Genomic DNA, 17,379 nt, shown 5'->3' with positions numbered 1-17,379 from the left:
GTTGGCACGAAATTCAGATGTTAATATATAGCCTGACCAAACTGAGTTATCGAGAGACCTAAGGCTGTTTGCAAACGAAGCGTTTGTTAGCGACGATTATTTTAAAAACTATCGTTGCGCCCGCGGCTTACGTAGTCATAGATCACATGTTTTCATTCCCGTGAGATTCCAGAGGTAAAACCTATCCTATGTTCTTTCTCAGGTCTCAAGCTATCATTTATGTACCAAATTTCATCCAAATCGATTCAGTTGTTAAGGCTTGAAGAAGAAACAGACAGACAGGCATACTTTCGCATTTATAATATTAGTCAGCAAATTAGCATATATCTATACGGAAGCAGCTTTTTAAGCTTTTTTCAAGGTATCATTTCTATCTATGTATAGGTATAGAAGGACGTACTTATCATATAACTACCTCGTGGTTTTAAAAATGAAAATGAAAAAAATCTGGAGAACCTAAAGCCTATTTTAGCTTAAAACTTTGTTACAGGCTTTAGAATCCATCACAATAATACAATTACTACGTGTTAACGTAAAAAATAATAGTTATAGCTTATTAACCTTGATTAACGAAAAACGCGAAGTCCTCACCTGCCTACATCGGTGTACACTAACTTCATTATAACTCATCACTCAGATAGAGCATTGTCTGGAGAATATTCTGTCTATAGCAGACAATATAATATAATCTTCTTGATGATCTAATTATAACGTCGTGGACAATATTCCACGTCATAACAATGTTACGACGTATTTCATTTTCAGGGTTCTGTTCGCAAGGAGTATAAACGAAACTCTGTTGTTGAGAATTCGCTGTGTGCCTTCTCTTGAACCGTTCAAAAGAGTTAAGAGGTATTTTTAACCGACTTCAAAAAAAGGAAAAATTTGGCCGGTATGTTTTTTTTTATGTATGTACACCGATTTCTCCGAGGTTTCTGAACCGATTTACGCGATTCTTTTTTTGTTCGATGCGGGATGGTGTCGAATTGGTCCCATAAAAATTTTATTCGGATAGACCCAGTAGTTTTTATTTTATGAGCATTTTTGTCTGTATTTGTAAATGTTTCAAGTTTGAAGTCGGTTGTTTTTAACGCAGTTATATAGACTTGTCTAGGGAACTGCGCTCCTTCTTATACCATAATATCTTCGCTTACCAGCAGACGAGGTCGTGACGAAGTGCTTCTCTACTGTCCATAAAAAATTCCGTGACAGTTGAAATTTAAAGAGATGTTTTATTTCTGTTGCAATTCTATTGTAATAAAAATCGAAATTAAGTCATATTTGGCACAGTTATAAATGGGAACACCAATTTATTTTAGTTTTTTAAGCTTATTTGTACAGAACCCTTAGTAACGAGTCCGACACGTACTTGACCGATTTTTATTACTATCTTGATGTCGTGTCATATTTCGTTATCTTATTGAATATAAGATGGAATGGGTTATTGAAAACAAAGGTTATATGAATATCAGAATAATCTAATAAGTTTATTTGTAGAATTATTATATTCTGTTTGCGTCATGAGGGTTTTGTTTTTCCAATGTTGTATATATATATTATACCTATATAGGTAATAATAATAAAAAAAGACGTGTGGCACTCGAGGACTGCCGCGGTCAAGCTATTGCATAGCATGCCTTCAAGCCACACCTCCTTGCCCGTCGGAATGGGGAGCGTGAGGTTTTTTCGTTACGGAATTTCTGGATTCGGTCCCCGCGCTCAAGGCCCGCGACAGAAGCTATGTAATAGCTTAAAAATTATTAATTGCACACCAAATAAAATAACAGAGAAGAAAACAGCACATAGGAACAACGTACAAAAGGCGGTCTTATCACTTACAAGTGATTTCTATTTGGTATTTTCATACCCTGGGTAAATGGCTTGATATTTAAACTGGACAGTTGTGACTTAAAGTTCTAACAGACGAATGGCAAGTTGTGAACGGCAGAGGCTACTGCAGCCGTCGCCAGCAGCAGTCAATACGTTGACGGCTGCCGTCGACGCTTGCAGTTTGCGTTGACGGCAAACTGCAGAAGCGTCTGTTAGAACTTAGGTTCACTAGAAGAAATTCATATCAATCTTGTGTTTATATGTTTGTTAATTTTGTATCGAAGTCGTAAAAAGGTTAAATGTTCATTATTCAATTATACGTTTCTTGTTATATTTGTATGCCGGTTGAAACAGCTACAGAATTTAATTTTATCGATACAAAGGTCGCGAGGACAGCATAAATAAAACACAATATCCACCCATAAATAGAAACTAACATTTCAGTTCCCATGAATGAAACAGAAATCACTACAAAAAGCTCTCCGATTTTTGTTCCGATAATCAAATGGATCAAACCAGCTTTAGTACGAAAGAATGCCCATAGAATCGAAATCAATACTCGAATCGCGATCCACCCCGTATAACTAAAAATAACTTTAATAATAGGCCCCCAAACCGTTATTGAACTTTGGGTGTTATTACGTTATCAGTAGATATGTAATATGAAACGTGCGATATTACGTTGAGATCTTGAACCATGCAACCAATATAGCTTGAGCTCTCTGTGGTATGGTGTCGCATACTTATAGAGATCGTCCCATACTTGTCATTTGTTATCCAATCTTGCTATCATGGCATACTGATATAATCACTTTTGATAGAAAAAACAATGTTCAATGTTATTAGACGGTTAAAAATCATAGCTTAATCTTAACTGGAAACGAAATACCTACTAGAGATATGTTTTTTTTTTTCATTCCTAATAGAGTTCCTATCTACAGAAAATTACTATAAACATTGGAATATTGTATAGAAATTAAAGTAAGAATCCTTTCTGAACAATAATTAGGCTGTTCAAATTGTGAAGTTTTCAAATCAAACTTTTACTTTCTGTTTTTGCGTACAAATAAACAACAATATTTATACTTAACTAGCTGTGCCCTGCGGTTTTACCCGCAGTGCTCCACTCCTATTGGATTTAGCGTGAGGAGCCTTCCTCGATAAATGGGCTATCTAACACCGAAAGAATTTTTCAAATCGGACCAGTAGTTCCCGAGATTAGCGCGTTCAAACAAACAAACAAACTCTTCAGCTTTATAATATTAGTATAGATAAATAATTCTCCCATTCAGAAAGCTTTCATAATATATTTGTAGCATCATTTCATATCTTGGATTAGCAATTTTCCAAGATAAAAATCATTTGAAACGGGTGACCTATTTTATTCTTTATAATAAATACTTTATATTTAATTCCAGAACATTCTAGCTGAACAAAATAAAATTATTCACATATTATACATTTCAATATTTATTTGAATAAAGTAACAGTAAAATTATAATGCTGAGTCGATATTTTATGACTGTAACGACTTTCTTACTTGGTGATATAAATTACACATAAATATTATTACTTAGCATTATTTTATTGTCCATGGCGGTTAATTTCTTTGGAAATTAGCCAAGCTCGTAGGAGATATTAGTATATACGGAAACGACGACGAGTCCCCCGACGAGTACAATATGGGAGTCTTCAAGCGTGGAGTGAACGGGTACCTACTAGGGAAGCGCGTACCATCTTCGGCCACATCTTAGCTTTCCAAGAGGCGAGATTGTGGTTTCCCTATCTACAATAAAAAAAACATAAACTATAGAAAACAATGACAGGATTAGAATATGATAGTAGTAGATATGATAATACTCAACATACTCTCTGAAATACTAAGAAGATTCAACTTAATACACTACTTTTTACTTATTAGATTTTATTGCCAAGCGGCTACTAAAATGTATGAATAGAAAATGTCTATGACAATTTTTGCTATCCATTTTGCCAGCACTCTAGAAAAGATTAACATCTGTTGAACGTTTCTTTAAAAGTGTCACTACAAAACCGCGTCTGGTCTGAAGAAGCCTGGAGATAAAAAATATCAGCATTTCTGGCATGTATTTCTTTGAAGTTATTAATTATAAGAAGTAACAAAAAATATAAGGAATAATATCTGATTAAATTGGATTTTCACGCAAGACGCATTTATAAAAATAAAGTAATTAATTTATCTATTTTTTGTAATATTAAAAGCTGAAGAGTTTGATTGTTTGTTTGATTGAACGTGCTTATCTCAGGAACTACGGGAACTTTGAAATATTAAGTTTTAACTAGGCCATTTTCAAGGAAGGTTTTATGCTATATTTCAACACGCTAAGACCTATAGGAGTTGAGCAATGCGGGTAAAACTGCGGAGCATAGTAAGTGTACATAATATATAAGCAATCAATCAATTCCAATTCTATATTTACTTAATATACTAGGAAAACCTCACTTCAAATATTATTCTAACTACTTATTATTCTACTCCATATTTAGAGACATATGTTACGAAAAGAAAACTTTCTGCTTCGCAAATCTTTATCGACAGATTGAATAAGTTCAGTGGATGTACAAGTAGAATAAATAAATAATAAAATATTTCAGGACAATTTTCACACACAGCACGATCTGATCCCATACTAAGCTTTCGCTTGTTATGGAAACTAAATGGCTGATAAACATACGTATATAATTTGAAATAAATACTTAATATAGATAATTAACACCCAGACATAGAGCAAACATCTATGTTCATCACACAAATGTTTGCCCCGGGTGGGAATCGAACCCACGACCTCTGGCTTGGAATGCAGTGCCACTACCAACCAAGCCAACTGGTCAGTCAAAAGAAACTATATTAGTATAGTTTATAATAACTGTCATCATAGTCTCATATTATCACATAAAATACCACAAGAGCTTCAAAATTATCGGGTATTTTCCGATAGGTTCGTTGCAAACAAATGAAGGAGTCAAGTTTCTAGTCAAGGCTAAAAAATCACGAGCGCGAAGCGCGAGTGATTTTTCCTGAAAAACTTGACGTCTTTATTTGTTTGCAGGGAACCTTGAGGGAAATGCCAGATAACTTTGAAGCTCGTGTGGTATTCGGGGGATTATTTTTCCGTCCCAAATGTCGGCCAATAATTTCACAATTGAATTCAACCTGTCAGTTTCACGTCAACGACCAGAGAAAATTTTCAAAAAATTATCAGTATAATACCATGTAGGTTGTACCATGTGACGTCGAATGGTGCAATTCTATTGGTCGATATTGGGGTCGGAAAAATAATCATAATTAATCGTAATATTATAAATGAATAAATGATAAATGACACGGATCATTTTATTTGGAAGGTAGTTTATATTACATATTATTTTATGAAACATTTTATGTGTTTCAGATTTTTCAGAAATAAATCATGTATCAAAAAAACTTACGTTAGATATCATAGCACGTTAAAATAAATGAAATAGTAAGAAATTTAATTAAAAACATCAAGCCTAAACCTGACCTTAGAGTCTTCACTTTTGATATTGGAAGTCTGACTTTCGCAAAAGTTTCACGAAACAAGTTTTTAAACTTCCATTTCTGTTAAGTTTTATTAGTTTTCGTATTAATCTTACGTAAATATAAACCAATACTTTGAAATTAGCTTTTTTTTCAAGATTTATTGCATTTCGTTTTGATTTATTTTTACGTAAATACAATTTAGAATAAAAAACAACATTAATTAAATGTGTCCATTTACATACAAATAAAGATGAAGCTAATAAAAGCGCGTTAAAAAAACAATCTTTCAGGACTACATATTTATTCATATTACTACTTTCAAACCTTTTCATCACTTGCGGGTATTTCGCAAAAAAGTAAATTTTCAAAATGAATCCATCATTAAATCTCACACGCTACCACTAATCCGTGAAACCTTTTATTCATCTTGCTGACGTCAATATGTCGAGTGACAATTTTAGCACAAAGAAAACCATGGAGCTCTTTCACCATTAAACTCCAATGGATACTGACTTCCATCAATCAGTACGAACACTTAGGAATCCGTATTATTCGTGTATTATGTCTCCTTTTCAATGTAATGGATTATTCCAGTTTCTGCGTGACGTCATACGCTTGTAGCTAAGGTAAGCTTTGTTAGAGATATGTTTTATATCTATACTGTAATATTTTATTAAAGCTGAAAAGTTTGTTTGGTGGAACGCGCTAATTTCAGGAACTATAGGTCCGATTTGTAAAATGATTTCAGTGATAGATTGCCCATTTATCGAGAAAGGCTATAGGCAATATATCATCACGCTAAGACAAATAGGAGCGGAGCAAAGCGGGTAAAACCGCGGGGTATATCTAGTGCTAAATAAAACACAAAATTCATGCTTAAATCGACCATGTCACAATTAGTAATCATTGATGTTGCTTCTGAAAAATACCATTTACTTGTTACATTTTCTTATCCACCATATGAGTTATAAAAAGTGTACATTTACTACATTTATTATCTATGTTCTAACTCATTAGTCTTCTAGGGATATAGGTATACGTTACTGTTTTGGGCACGTAAACGGTTTAATATAGAGCCGAAAGTTCAAAATTCGTTTAAGATGTTTAGAAACAGTTTAACCCCGTTTAACTTAACATGTGTTGGACAAGGGTTTAAATTGTTTTGAATTAAGACCGTTTCAAACTAAATCTTAGATCCTATATCCAAATTCTTTCAGTCAAATTTAAAAAAGTGTACCTTCTATCCTAGGTCACAATTTAGATTTCCATCAGACGAGATCGTGGTCTAGCACACCGGCAAAAATATAAAAGCTAAACTTAGCCATTTATAAAACTGCATTATGAACGATTATAATCAGATGTTTCACTCCAACACACCACTTCTGTCTTTAGCAAGCATCTCGCTTTTCTCAGTACAAAACTGGCTTTTAGTCAGAATTTCCGAAAGCCTTGAAGCCGGTCCATAATGACGTCACAGCACAGCATGTCTCCCCATTTATCATGATAGCGGTATTTCAAAGTCGTAAATAGTTGATTTGACCTACTGACTCGCTTTGTTGAACATTCGGAAAGAGGAATTTTAAAACGGAATTATTCGCATTTCCACGGAACGAATGTTTGTGAATTTTTCAGTCCGGGTCCAAGTTAATGTCCATGATTTGTATTGCTAGCATATATTGCTCGGTGGAGAGAAATGTATGTACGTAATGAGGCACTGATAGCGATGGCGTACTAAATTGAAGAATAAAAATAGGTTAATTGAACCCGTGAGCTACGAAATGTGGACGTACATTTTTTACTGCTTTTTTTATTTTTATTTAATGATTGATAGACCGAAATTAACAAGGAAGAATGAAGTGATAATTATCACAGTTACAGAGAGATTAAATTTTCATAATTGACTTGCACTTACACTTACTATAATTACAAAACAAGATGTAGATAGAATACATACCGCCACGTCTTTCTTTATCTCTGTTAACAATATACTCAAAAACTACGGAACCGCTTTTCATTCTGTTTTCACCAATGGATAATGCGCTTCTCTACGAAGGCATTATTGCATATATCCAGCTGCCCCAGTAGACGTTGTTCCACTCTATTCAACCTTTTTCATATGCAGTGAACGCAGCCGATGCCACAGTGAAAAGCTAGTTAATAATAAGTAGGTTAGTTTAGACTCCTAAACATAACTATATACTATAGTATAACCATATGAGAGTATGGTAAGAGCTCCAGTTAGTCAGCTTGACCTGATTCGTGTCGAAGTATCTCATCTCCCACTTAAAAGAAATAATAAATCATGTTTTAAAACCATTAACATATTTTGCTTTATTGGCACGTACACTTTTCTCTATATACACTATATTTTACCGACATAATAAATACATTTTTTCTTAATTTAATTATAAATTGAAGTGATACTGCTGCGTATTCTACTAATATTAACCATGCAAAAGTTGGATGAATGTTTGATACTCAATCACGCCAGAATAACTGAACGCATCTATATGAAATATGACACAAATAAATTACAATCTGGAATAGCACATTTCATACACACAGCAGGCTACTTTTTATTTAGATATCCCACGACCGCAAGCCAAAGCTAGGTTTTTATAAAAATACTCAAGGAATATATCTCAGAGAATTAATATGAGTACTTAGTATCTTATCTTTATAAAAACTTACTAGGTAATTAAATTGATTGAAAAACGTTCCTGTAATTTTCTATTTTATATATTTCTTTAGTTTTCCATAGTATGTATTGTAATATGTACTAGCTTTCCACCCGCGACTTCGCCCGCGTTTTCAAAGAAAAACACGCATAGTTCCCGTTCCCGCGAGATTTCCGGGATAAAACCTATCCTATGTGTTAATCCGAGTTACCCTCTATATGTGTGCTAAATTTCAATGTAATCGGTTTAGTAGTATTTGCGTGAAAGAGTAATCAACACACACACACACACCTCCTCACAAACTTTCGCATTTATAATATTAGTAGGATAAAAGAATTCCCTTCTTGCCAACATTAATTTCAATGCAGTAAGTAAAGAATGAATAAAAAGCGTATCACGTTTTACATTTTAAATAACTAGCGGGTGGCATTACTGCGACTAATTAGTGTTTTTTACGCGCCATTTTTCAAGTCTAAAATTACACGGCACAAAGATATTCATGGGAGCGGCGTGCGTTAATTTTTCAGTTGTACTTACAATACTGGAGCGAGAAACAAACTGGGACAGAGTGTAACATGAACATATTCTGATAAGATGACGACTGTAGTTACATAAATTTTAGTGACAACAGAATTGCGGTATTTATGCGTTTTCTGTAAATAATAAACATTTAATATTAATAATCTCATCTATCTCACTTCATATCCTCGTCAAAAGAACGGATTAAATTGATTATAGGTTAACTAATCACAGCTTCACTCTATATTCAGGTCGTCTACTTGCAAACCATATCTTAATCCGATTTCCGGTCAATCACATTAGAGTAAAAAAGTTTATACTATGAACGGATAAAACCGTTAGTACATAGTTAACATAGTTAAAAGGATAAAGGCTAGGATATTTCAAAAAATATTATATTGAGACATGAAAAACTTTGAATGGATTTCATAGTTTTCATTTAAATATTGTTTATCCAGACGTTACACGTACAGTCTCAACTAAACTAAAACACAAATAGAACCGTACGGTTATTAAAAAAAATGTGTGCGTGTACTAGTGTACAGACGTAAGAAATGACACTTCTTTATGCCCTTATTTTATTAAATTACTATATGCAACTTTACAGAAATACGTCGAGTCACGCTAGGGATAAGAAAAAGATGGCGCGTAACGGAAAAATGTCACGCGTAACGAAAAAATGTTACATAAATCTTTTTCCAACTCCGATAAAGAAGTTTCACTTCAAAAAACTGAATAAAAATAAACATCTGTTTTTCTAGAATTAATAAATCTTTAGGTGTTTATCTGTAGCCTGAATAAATAATGTAAAAATTTTATTCCATACGTGCAGTGTGCACTGCCACTATCAATGTCGTGACCATTGAAAATCAGTGAAAAATCGAAGTTACTTTAATGTGGATATTTACTAATTTAGGCTACACTTGATTTTAAGTTCTTTCCTTATCACAAAATCTTACTTTAAAGTGCTATAAAAAATTACTGTAATAAATAAAAATGTTTGCGTGTACTAGAAGTACACACGTAATAAGTGAAACTTCTTTATGACCTTATTTTTTCAAAAAAAATTCGAATAATGAAAATATGCAACTTTACAGAAATACGCGTAGTAGTGATAAGAAAAAGATGGCGCGTAAAGGAAAAATGTCTCACGTAACGAAAAAATGTTACACTAAATTTTTTTCCAACCCCGATAAAGAAGTTTCACTTTAAATATTATTCCTTCTATAAAATAACAGCTTACTTGAATACAAACGGCTCACACCAGGGTACTCCATAAACAAGAAAAGTTTACCATTTCTGACATATCTAATACTCCCAACTTCTAACCCGAGTCCCAAAGAGATTTGTTCTTTATAATAAGGATATAGGCTTACAAAACCTTTCCTCCTGCTACTTTTTTGTTTACTTTGTAACTTTGTGAATAATTTCAGTCAGTGACAGTTGTGATAAAAATAATTGACTGGATAATTGGAATTACTTAGAAATACTTCTTGTGCTATAAAATAACTAACCAGTAAATATTATTTTATAATGTGTAAAACCTTAGGTAGGTATACTAATTGTAATATGTACGAAATGTACTTTACAACCAATCTTACCTACCTGTTAAAAACAAAGATAAAAATGTATTTATTTCTCTTTGGTAACAAAGGTTGGCTGGAAGAAATTGCTCTTAAGCGATAAGACCGGCTAGCTGTTGTAGATACTTAGTTTAAGCCATCTTAAAGTTAAGTGTGTGTAAATAAGTGCCGTAAAGAATTAATAAAGATTGATGTATTTTACTACTACCTACCGTAATCACTATTTAGTTACCAGTGCCATTTATTTAGTTAATAGTAAGTTCTCTAAATATACACTTTTGTTTTCTTTCACCGGAAGCTTAAAGTTATATACAGGTAGCACCAAAAATAACAGAGTGAGCTAGCCCACTCTATATTTTTCACAGAATTCCTACGTAATCTCAATTTACACAGGAAAAGTATTGACTCCCACGGGAATAAAACCGAAATAATATTACAGTGAATTATATTACAAAACCTCATAATTAACAATGATACCATAGGAATTAATAGCATCTTGAAGGTTTCCACAATCCTTATAAAACATTTGAATGTTATAAAACTAAATATTGAAAAAGCCTACACTCGATTTTTTATTTATAAAAAAAACAGCTGTGTTGTTTTACCGTGTTTTACCCGCATTGCTCCGCTCTTATCAATCTTAGGGTGCTTTTTCCACTAATATTGTGCATATTATTCGTGCATAAGCACCCTTCACGTGATGATCCGCGATAGGCATTTAACACTGAAAGAATTGTTCAAATTGGACCCGTAGTTCTTGAAATTAGCGCGTTCAAGAAAACAGCAACTCTTCTCTAATATTACTATAGAATTTAATGGAGAAGAGATATTATCACTAGCTATTAAGGTAAATTTTCCTAATAATATTATATACGAAGGATTTATATTAATTACACATCTGTAGCCGGCGGGCTAACATGATCCCAACAAATATCTTATGACATGTGACGGATACGTACGTTGTTTTTGGGCATAACAAAAACTGCTTATACAATATTATAGTTCAATTTGTAAGAAAATACAATGTTTATCTATTATTTTACATGTATATTGAAAGGAGTAAATTGTTATATTGACATAATTTTAAAAGAGCAACTATGGAGTTTCTTGCCGATTCTTCTGCATCGTATCTTCCGAGTCGTAAATGGTAAAAATGTTATAACAATTCAAAAGTGCTTCTAGAAGAAGTCTAATTGAATAAATAAATGTTTGAGTTTGAGTTTAAGTGAGTGAAAATCTTCATAAAATTATGTACGTTTCCTTGTTTCAATTAAAGCTATGTTGTGTCATACATACGAATTGGAATATAACTTTTCGTAAATCTTCTAAGTAAAAAAAAATTGGTTGTCTGTAAAGTCGGTTTACTGACGATAGTTGAACGTGACAACGTCCAATTGTGCTTCTTTGTCGCTCGTTCCGCGCTCTCGCTTGCACATGGAACGCCTCAGAGCGAGGTAACGCCGCATGAGTCATGTTTTTTCGTGCGTGCAGCCGGCTCTATCGAATTATAAGACGTTGTCACGTCAAAAATAAACAATAGATATTGAATGTATAAATCAATGACAGTAAAATATTGTTTAGTAATAACTAAAATTATTATGATACGGTAAATTTCGTCGTAGTTATTTCATGTTCAATATTAGTAAATATATTATTTTTATGTTACTCTTGTAATACCTATATTTTATCTTTATGATATCCCTTTAATTATAATGCAAATGGAATCCCATTTATTCTTATTTATACGTTCACATATCCTTTGTTTGTAATTCATTATGTTTGTAACTCAATTACGCCGGAACGGGAAAATTGAACTAGATGCTATCTCATAAAGAGACTGATTATACATGGAATGCGAGCGAAGCCGCGGGCTAAAGCCAGACAACTTATCTACATACCATAGTTGATACTATTAATACATACGTTATGTTAACTGTTACATATAGGTACCTATATTTATTAATTAAACTGAATACACATAACAGATCACGATATATAATATAAAAAGTATTATTAAAGTTAATACTAATAATAATATAAAAACTGAATTATGCAAGGATATTGAAATACATTAACAATATTATATAAATTTTGTTTCTAAATAATCGTACTACGTAATAAATAATTATATAAATATGATTATATAAATTATATAAATATAAATTATAATAATTATATAAATTGTGTTGAACGATTTATTTTTTCTATTCTTGTAATTAAATTTATTTAAGCACTTAAAACAACAGTAACGTAATTAGGTATATTATAAGTTTTCTGTGCATACCTGTAATTGGTGTATACATCATATTAATATTCGATAGTTGTTTAGTTTTAATTGTGATAATTTTCATGTGTACTCTGTTGGTATGTCTAAATTAAATAAATAAATAAATAAATAAATGATGTATTTTATAATACCTACTACCTACTCATCGAATTTGTATGCATTCTCTTTATTTATTATTTAATTTGGTGTTATAATATCTTAATATCCAACATCAAACATATTAAAAATATAATAATTTACTAATTAATAAACTCTAACACGCGTGCAAAATTTATTAAGAACCTATTCAAAAAATCATACACATTTTGCTAGCTGTGAAACGCTAACACATTTGATTCAAAAGTTTCCTTATAAGAACCAAATGTAATGAAAAATTCCATCAAATGCTTAGAAAACGTCTCTTTAAATAAAGATAGCACACACTCACTTACTCAAACATCATCCCATACATTAAACACGTTTATTCCCAACTGAAACACTAAAGTAGTTTTTAAATTAAATAAACACGAAACCAGAACGAGTAAACTTAAATAGAATTCAAATAAATCTTTGAAATTAAATGCTGAGAAGCAAGAATCGTGAAACGCTTTTACCGAAGGCAGTTAAGACAAATTAATTATGTACTATCTTGAATACAATTGCGCTTCTTATGTAATACAATTTGTTGAGAATCGAGATGCATTTCTTTGAAACGTTTAGGCAGAACAAAGAAGAAAAGAAAATAATGCTTGATAAAATAAGCTTAACTGAAATGAAGAACATTTTGTAATGTTCTCAGAAAAATAGTAACTTCTGGAATACAGCTTATAAGAATTAATTGTGTCGGAAATCTGCTACATAATATTATGTAGCAGATTTTGGTAATGAAAGGAAAACAAGCAAAGAAAATCGGTTGATTGCGCAGTGGTTATTTCAACTCTAAGTATTGTAGGTATCAGAGTTTGATACCCAAGCTTTAATAAAACGTATGTATTAAGGTAGATTTATGGGCTACTACTACCTACTATCCACATGTTCATATTATATAGTACATGAAAAAAAAAGAACTACCAATAGCAAATCCAAGACAGAATCAAATTGAGAACCTTTTTCAAAGTCGCATAAAACAAGACTTTTCCTCTAGGGAGCCTCAAGAGACCTCAATATATCATCATTTCCAAGTACAAAAACAGGTTTAAAAAGTTAAGTCAACCCTAAATCCGTCGGAACGCAGATAAAGCGCGAGTAACAAATGGTTATGTCCAATGTAACAACCATTTCGGATTCAGCGCATACCTTAGCCAAGAGGCGATAAATTACTATGAGCTAGCTCATAGGTAGCATAAATTAATCACGGAACTTTAGCATTTTTGGACCATTTTTATAAAAGGTCGGAAGAAACGTTGGTTGGTAATCTAAGAATGTGATAAATATTTTTTAACAATGTATTGATCCATAAAAACAAAAGTATTTAGACATCTGGCGATAAATTACAATGAAATAGCTCATACGTAGCATAAATTAATCATAAAACTTTAGCATTGGACCATTTTTATAAAAGGTCGGAATAAATGTTGGTTGGTAATGTAATAAATGATTTTTAATTGTATTAATCCATAAAAGTAATTGCCCTTAAACATCTGGCAATGAATAACTATGAGCTAGCTCATAGTTTGCATAAATTAATCGACTAGTATTTATGGACGCACGTTTCTTAAAAATAAGTCATACATAAAAATGTATTTCTATATGATAATATGTAGTGATGAATGCTACATAGGTTCGTAGAAGGTTCGTAGAAGGTTCGTAGGCCGTAGCATAAGTGAAAAAACGAACTTAAAGGAACGGTGAAATTTATTAAGATTAGAATAAACTATAATAATAATTGTGTTAATATCCAGTAATAGGTACATTATTGTGATAAAATAGGATTACAGAGCTGTGTAGTACGTGGTAGTACTTACCTACTTTCCTAAAATTAAAAAAAATGTAATAAAATCTATTTAATTTTACAATATTAATTTATTCAATCGTTTGTCGACGAATGTAATTAAGGACAACGTTAATAAGTCGAAATGTAATAGTAATTTTAAATCGATAAAATTTCCAAATAAATATTTTTAAACAAAAAACTAAACCAACTTCGAATCAGCCTGAACTGAACAAAATTTTAATTAAACTAACAGGAGGTAGATAATGGTTTAATAATAAAAGAATAATCGAAATCAGTTCACCCAGTCGAAAGTTGTGAAGTATTAAACCCATAAAATACAGTCTAATTGAAAATGCTCATCCTTTTTTCAATCATGAAAAAAAAGGAAACTATAGGGTAAATTAGTAAAATGTAAGCTTATTCACTAATGGCGTAAGTCCTAACATGCCCCAGTAGTTGATGTTTTATAGTCTATAAAGCTAAGTAATTGCCCGCTGAATGAAAAAAATATTCATTTTCTCCGATCTCATCCCATTTAATAAAACCGTAGTGCTCTGTATTTAATATTTCAATAAACGTTTAAGTAAAATAAATACCTATTCTTTATTTTTTATATCTTATTAGAAAACTTAACTATTGAAAAATACCCGTCAAAATGTCTATTAATATTCTCGTCTCGAACGTCGCTTGTCGCCTTATCGCAGAACTACAACCGAAAAATATAATAATTATCAATTATCATTTCATTATCAAAAAACGTTAACATACATATTACACTTTCTAATATTCGTATTTTCGAACACAAAGCATATAGGTATTTGATTATTCTTGACTTCATTCTTTCTGAAACACTTGAAAGCTAAATAATGTAATTCAAACCTATAAAAATAAAAAGAAGCAAATTAATTATTGTAAGTATTTTAAATAATAAATTAAATTATTAACTAATAACCATTACAAAAATACGATTACAATAATTAAGGAACACCATTAATTTTTCAAGAAACAAAACATACATAAAACTATTTACTTACATGTATTTCGTGTTAAAACAACGCCAAATTTATCCGTAAACACTATTAATTCACACACAGCAGTACATCACCAAATTCACACAATTCACAGTGGCAATTCGATTATTTAAATAGTTTAAACTGTCACTGGAAGGGCGTTAAACTACGTAAAATATTTATAAACGAACTGACGCACGTGCACCACCTTCGACGTCTAAATGAATACTGATATGCTGGGTTTACTGTACATTGTACCCACGCGGTTACTGCGCGCGCATTTCACGACTACCCTATTGCTCTTTGACAATATGAGATCTTAAGTTACAAATTAATATAGAGTTATGAGTTATGACATAATATTTAAATAAGTAATTTATTATATCTGTTAAGTCTTGAACAGTAAAGTTAAGTATCAAAAAAATTTACAAGTATATCTATGAATGCAGAAATCCTCACAATAAGGAGTATGTACCTACTTAAATAGGTACACATATAGGTAATAAACTATTATTAAATATAGGTCTTAAAAAGGTGTAATAAACGTATTGCAAAATTTCTGACCAGTAGTGAGATATCAGTCATAGAGACTAGCCCTATAAAGGAAGGCTACAATAAATAAATCTTTAAACATGATACCATGGACCCTTGGTTACAAGGATACGCAATTTCAGTGATTGATCGGGACCTCAGAATGTCAGGGTGAAGGGGTTTGCTTCATTCATGTTAGACATCTCAAAGTATAGACCCGTCTTTATATGGCTAGAATATCAACAAAACTTATTGAGGAATGCTGTCTATTCATCTTGGTGTATGATGACGTGGTTGGACGGTTCGAGACTCGAGCTTGCTCATAATATGCTTAAAGCTATAATAAGGATAAATAGTACGTCAAATTACGATGGAATGGGATACTCATCAAATAGATTTAGATTTTATTATTGATTTAATAGTAGGTACTTATAATAATGCGCGTTAGCGTAGAACCAAGCAATCCTATGTTTGATTCCCGGTGGAGACGAAGAAAAAAAATGTCTCGGTCTGGCAGGACAGGTTGATCACCAATTTATCCCTTACGATAATCGATCATTGAAACAGATTTATGCATAATGCATCTGCCCCTTACCCCATTAGGGGACACGGGAAATCCAGTCCCTTTACACATTGATAATTGGAGCTATAATATTGATAATATTATAATGAATTAATGCTTCTTAACAATAAACAATGCACACAAACTTAATAAATAAAGAAAAAAAGAAAAATCATTTATTTCAATGACATAATCAACGTAGACAACCTATCCACCTATTCTGAATTCACTTAGTAAACCTTTAAAATAATCTTTAAAAGGAGCACTTCATAGCTGAACTCTCGAAAAATAATTTTCAGTGACACCATTTCGCAATGCCTTGCACCTGGTGAATATTGCGAGTCGCATACAAAATACAGCCTATTAAAATGTTATTATTTCAGTGTTTGGAAGTATTTACTTGTACAAAGGTATTAGTATAAAGAAAAATATGATACGGCTCTATATTATAATATTTGGTCTTATATTTTGTAACAAATGAAGGAACAACGATTTATTTTTGGCAAGTGAGACGCAATTATTTATTTTTAAATCTTTATTAACATAACTGTGCTGTATCCAATGTCCATAGCTATCTATGATTATAGCACACACAGCGTTATAATGTTGTTGCAATGAGCTATTAGGTTCAGGCTCTACTACTTATATAAAAAAATTGAAGAATTGCTGGTTCATTTTTGAATGTTTTCAAATTTCTTTAAATTATCTTACATATCCGTCTCCTATATTTTTAAGACCAAAACTAGCTTAAGGAGTGTGAAATGTCAATGAAAATAAAGAAGGTGGAATTCCTCCATCGAAAAAGGGAGGATCCTCGACCAGTCTACTCGACTGGCCGGCCGGTAAGGCCCCGATGGATGATGTCGGAAAGTTGTATATTTATTATGTTCTGTAGCGAAAACATTTCGCTTGCATAAATTGAACAG

At 32.0% G+C, this 17,379-nt stretch overlaps 1 protein-coding gene across 1 annotated transcript in view; it reads right to left on the bottom strand.

Moving 5' to 3' along the window:
• The window catches only part of LOC123700435 (TWiK family of potassium channels protein 18-like), a 66,297-nt gene extending 50,729 nt beyond the window's left edge, over positions 1-15,568 (bottom strand). The window contains exon 1 of the mRNA XM_045647646.1: positions 15,385-15,568. The gene's annotated coding sequence lies outside the window, so the exon portion shown is untranslated. The remainder of the gene's footprint in view (positions 1-15,384) is intronic.
• Positions 15,569-17,379: the final 1,811 nt, after the last annotated feature.

The sequence above is a fragment of the Colias croceus genome, chromosome 19 (assembly GCF_905220415.1).
Source record: "Colias croceus chromosome 19, ilColCroc2.1".
Taxonomy (NCBI): domain Eukaryota; kingdom Metazoa; phylum Arthropoda; class Insecta; order Lepidoptera; family Pieridae; genus Colias; species Colias croceus.
The sequence above is the reverse complement of the archived record's forward strand: the minus strand, read 5'-3'. Positions and strand labels throughout refer to the sequence as shown.